Source organism: Coenobita brevimanus, chromosome 90 (assembly GCF_032717465.1).
Source record: "Coenobita brevimanus isolate Jiangsu-jjx chromosome 90, ASM3271746v2, whole genome shotgun sequence".
Taxonomy (NCBI): Eukaryota; Metazoa; Arthropoda; class Malacostraca; order Decapoda; family Coenobitidae; genus Coenobita; species Coenobita brevimanus.
In genome coordinates this window covers 4,958,298-4,963,835 of record NC_137043.1, presented here as the reverse complement: position 1 = coordinate 4,963,835, position 5,538 = coordinate 4,958,298, and the positions used below count along the sequence as shown (strand labels likewise).

Sequence of the window (5,538 nt, the reverse complement as noted above, 5' to 3'; positions counted from 1 at the left end):
GGATTCACCTACCACATGGCGGGAAATGTGAGCCACCCTGAGTACTTTCGATTCTTTTATAAGTTATTTATAATTGTGCTTTCATTTGTTAATTTGGTTTTGTTATATTTAGTGATGCCGACAATGCATTCAATGCATGCCCCTCTCCTGCCTCTCTCTCTCTCTCTCTCTCTCTCTCTCTCTGTAGGGAAGCTATCTGTCAGTGCTGCCACTCACAAGAATTATATGAATTATTTCTTTTACTGCCAACGGCCATGCCACGTTGAGTACACCGCTTCCCGTCCGATCAGCGAAGTTAAGCAACGTTGGGTCTGGTTAGTACTTGGATGGGTGACCGCCTGGGAACACCAGATGCTGTTGGCATCCCTACGTGTCAAGTGGGGTTGGTGGAGGATTAGTGCCCCTCCCTGTAAAACAATTAACTCTAAGCGCTTGACCACCCCGTTTGGGATACATGGCGTCTGGCAATGGATGGATGGATTTCTTTTACTTTGGATATTGGCATATTTCTTCTTTTTTCAGGCTCATTCTATTATATCCATAACTGTAATATTATTAACCACCCTAAAACTACGCTAAAAAACATTAAAAGTGACTGCTATTTCTTTTAGCAACACTGTACAATATGTATGCCATGTTTCTGTGTTACTGTATAAATATTTTATGCATAATTAGATTACTGTTGATTCATCCATCAAAATACACAAGTGTAAGTTTTATTCATCTGAATTTATCGAATTTGTGATGCCTTGTACATAAATAGCTTCCGTTTCACATCGCAAGTTGAGGAAACGTGGCACCATTGTAAACAGGTGCGAGCCACACCACAGGCGCTTACGGGCGCAAGGCCGACTATAGTACAATGTTAACGTATGTATTATAATATATGAAAGAAGGGTAAACTTATTATGCATAAAATATTTATACGGCAATACAGAAACATGGCATAAATATTTTCCAGTGGTGCTAAAAAAAAAAATTTTGTCACTTTTATTGGTTTTTACCGTATTTCTGGGGTGGGTAGTAATGTCACAATTATCCTACTCATCTACTACTCCATCTTTTTCTTCCCTACTTCCTCTCTCACTCAATGTCTTCTCTTTCTCTCTTCTTCTCCCTCCTTCTCTCTCCCCCTTCTGCTTTCCCATTGCTCCTTCCGTCCCTTCCTTTCATCTCTATCTCTTTCCCTCCTCCCTGTATCTTTCTGTTTCCTCCTCTTCCTCCTCCTTCTCCTCCTCCTCCTCCTCTTCATCTTCTTCTTCTTCCTTCTCTTCCTTCTAATCCTTCAAACACCTGGAAATGTTTGCTTAAGGATTTATGGACTCTCTCTCTCTCTCTCTCTCTCTCTCTCTCTCTCTCTCTCTCTCTCTCTCTCTCTCTCTCTCTCTCTCTCTCTCATATCGTCGTTCTTTTATCAGTACTGGAACAATAATGTTTGTGTGGCCTGTGTCTATGTAACACCGATATAATCTCCCTCTCTCTCTCTCTCTCTTAAAAACCTGTTTGTCCGTCTGTCTGTCTCTGTTTGTCTGTCTGTCTATCTCTCTCTCTCTCTGTCTCTGTCTGTTTGTCTGTCTGTCTGTCTGTCTCTCTCTCTCTCTCTCTCTCTCTCTCTCTCTCTCTCTCTCGTCACAACCAGCTGATTCTCTCACACAATGGAGCATATTGAATATACTTTCTCTCTATTTTTCAGAACCTGTTAACATCCCCTCTTTTATTTTTCCCCTCCATGAATTTACGTCCTTTATTTTCTATTTTTATGATGATTATGATGATTTTTATTATTATTATTATATTTGTATAGACTTTATTATTCTCGGTCGCCATTAACACATTCATGGTCGGGTCAACTCTGGGATTCTCCTTCACCTGGTCTCAGACGATTATACTGAGCTGAGAGTGAGTCATAGAAGCCTCAGATGCTGGTTAAGGAAGCTCCCTAACACGTCTTCCTATAGTAGGACTCGCGTACGTTTGCGGCTGTGGTGTGGCCCGCACCTGTGTACAATGGTGCCACGTTTCCCCAACTTGCGATGTGAAACGGAAGCTATTTATGTACAAGGCATCACAAATTCGATAAATTCAGATGAATAAAACTTACACTTGTGTATTTTGATGGATGAATCAACAGTAATCTTATTATGCATAAAATATATACACAGTAACACAGAAACATGGCATACATATTGTACAGTGTTGCTAAAAGAAATTGTAGTCACTTTTAATGGTTTTTAGCGTAGTTTTAGGGTGGGTAATAATATCACAGTTATGGATATAAGATAATGAACCTGAAAAAAGAAGAAATATGCCAATATCCAAAGTAAAAGAAATAATTCATGTAATTCTTGTGAGTGGCAACACTTACACACCCAGTCTGGCCTAAGATAAAGTACGCACCCCTCCGTCGACCCAACCATAGCTTGTACAGGTGTTGCTAGGGAAAAATGCTCACATTTACTGGCTTTTACCATAATTTTAAGGGCGAGGAATAATCACATTTATAATCATAAGCTAATATGTAGGACAAAATAGTAGGAATATGCCAACACCGAAGTAAAAAAAACAAAAAACATTATTCACTCGTGAGCGGCATCACTTCCACACCCAGTCGGTGAGAGAGCGAGAGAGAGAGAGAGAGAGAGAGGCAGGAGAGGGGCATGCACTGAATGCATTGTCGGCATCACTAAATATACCAAAACCAAATTAACAAATGAAAGCACAATTATAAATAACTTATAAAAGAATCAAAAGTACTCAGGGTGGCTCACATTTCCCGCCAGGAGAGAGAGAGAGAGAGAGAGAGAGAGAGAGCTAACGGTATAGAAAACGTGGCAACACTGTACACAGGTGCGGGTCACACCACAGCCGCAAACGTGCGCGAGTCCTACTATAGGCGATTTATTTTCCTTATTACTGCTTACTTTCCTCGTCTGTGTCAATTAAATCATTCCCATACCACTATTGCCATCATAAATAACATATATATTGTTATTACCCAGCCGTATCCAACAATAAATCGCAAAGGAAGAGGTGCTTAGAACCTTAACCGACGAGAATATAGACGTGGGAGTTGTAATGGGTTCAGTGCTGTGCTGTATTACGGGTATTGTTTTCACTTGGTTTGTCTGTCTGTCTGTTGGTTTGTCTGTCTTAACAACTTTACGCGAGAACTACTGGTGCGATTTTGACTAATATTGCAGGGATGATGGGCTATGACCTTCAGATATCTGATGAAATTTTGGACCAAAATGAGCTAAAGCACAGGCTGTAGGCCCCCAAAAATGTAAAAAAAAATAAAAAAAAAATCGCGTTTTTCACCATGACTCCATTTAAATTCGTCATATCGACATGAAACCAAAACCTAAAGGTGCATCTTTCAAATCTGCATCCTATAACACGCCTCATTACATCAGGGGGTCACCCTCCAGTTAGCGGTAGAGGGGTCAATGTCAGGTCGATCGGGCCTAAAATATCAAATGGACATAAAACCGTATTATTTTACAAGTGCACAGGGCTTTGGAATCTCTATTTTATTCTTACAGATATGTAGATCTCACCATTGGGAACATTTGGAACCCCAGAAACAACTTCCGCAAATGACTATTAATGCGAAAATTGATTTGTGAAAATTTTCCGAAAAATTACCTTCGACAAGTCTGGCGATACGTTAGATCCATGTTGGCGCGTGTCTAATGCTTTGTGGTCCTGTCTCGCGTGTGTCTACCATCACGTCACGGTTCACGTGACTTATGGGTGGGGCTAAAGCGTGTGTCTACTGTTATGTCACGCGCTATCTGCTCATGCGTGAAGTTCAAACTGATACAACCGGCGCGCAAATTTGAATTTCAGAACCGCACGGGTCAGTCATGGCGGGTGGGTGTGAGGACTGCAAGCTTAATCAGTGCGTTGCTATTAGCTCATTCTATAAAAACGATACTGCGTCTTTGAAATTTCTTAGACAGCACGGAGTGTTACCGTCATCTGTTGAGTGCCCTACTTGTCACAATCCATGCAATTATCGGAGTGATCAACATATCTGGTACTGTTCTAGGGAGTATAAAGTTCCCAAAAGCAAGAAAAGGAAGCGTTGTGCATTCTCCTTCTTGGACTACAAGTGCACATTCCTGGAAGGTACACATCTTGCACCGTGGAAGATTGTGTTATTCGTGTCATACTGGCTGCAGAAACATTTTGATCACGAAACCGTTATTGAAAATCTCGAAATACCATCCAGGTCGAGTGTGGATTGGAGGAGCTTCTGCAGCGCAGTTTCATTGTTCTGGTTAAGAAATCAGTCTCCCATTGGTGGCCATGGCATTGTTGTCGAGGTGGACGAGACATTTTTCATAAAAAGAAAATTTGAAAAGGGTCGACCGTTGAATCAAGTGTGGGTGTTGGTTGAGATTGAGAGAGTCTCCAAAAAACTTTCATTGTACCTCTGGTGGAGCCATTTCTCCTAGGACGGACAAGGAAATGTTAATCCCACTAATAGAGAAGTATATTCGTCCAGGCTCGATCATCAACACCGACGGTTGGTCTGCATACGGCTCAATGCAGGATCTCGGTTACTCCCATAAGGTGGTGAATCACTCCGTGGAGTTTGTGGATAAGGTGGATCCATCGAACCACACGCAGACTATCGAGAGACTGTGGAGGGATTTTAAGGAGTGGAGCAAGCTTCCTGGAATCAGGCCAGAATATTTTGAACAGTATTTCTCCTGGTACTTATTCATTCGCTAGTTTAAAACGAGTTTGCTCCACCATTTCTTCTTCGAGGCTGCTCGTTTGTATCTTCCACAGTCCAACGCTAGAGCTGTCCACATCTCGGGAGCCCCAATCCCCACTGAAGAGGATTATTAAGGTTAGTTTTTCTGTTGATGTGGTCTCACCTTTGGCTTGGTAGGTTAGGTTAGGTTAGGTTAGTTTTGGTTTGTTTAGGTTAGGTTAGGTTAGGTTAGTTTTGGTTTGGTTAGTTCAGGTTAGGTTAGGTTTAGGTTAGGTTAATTTAATTTAGCTTGGCTTAGCTTAGTTTAGCTTAGTAGATTATGGTTTGCTAGTGACAGCGGGCAGGCAATTGTTGGTGCGAGGTGTTGGGGAGTAGGCCAGACGGCCCTGCGCGCGGCGGCCCGGCTGGTGAAACCAAGGTATTTCTGATGGTTTTTGATGTGTTGTGATTTATTCTGACCTTCATTTCTATCGCAAATGAATACATTATGTGATTTCCACCACCCAAAAACCCCGGGTTCGCCCATCTCCCCCATTCCTGTGGGGGGAAGGGGGGTGGGGGATATCTTGAAATTTACTGAATTGCGGCAGAAATGAAGGTCAGATTCGTTCAAAACACATCAAAAACCATCAGAAATACCTTGGTTTCAACAAAAAGGACGTCCTTGTGCACTTGTAAAAAATTACCCAATTTTCACCCGATTTACTCCAAGTTAACTATGTGAAATCATTGACTAAATATCCTGTTGTGATTTTACGTCAGCACTAAAATGACTGCCAGGAACGGGTTTCCTATGGTATATTCTTGTTGAT

The 5,538-nt window shown here is 41.7% G+C and overlaps 1 non-coding gene across 1 annotated transcript; it reads left to right on the top strand.

Annotated features, from left to right (window-relative positions):
• Positions 1 to 244: 244 nt before the first annotated feature.
• On the top strand, positions 245 to 363 carry LOC145411791 (5S ribosomal RNA). Its single transcript, XR_013899489.1, has one exon. It is a non-coding gene; the product is annotated as a 5S ribosomal RNA (ribosomal RNA).
• Positions 364 to 5,538: the final 5,175 nt, after the last annotated feature.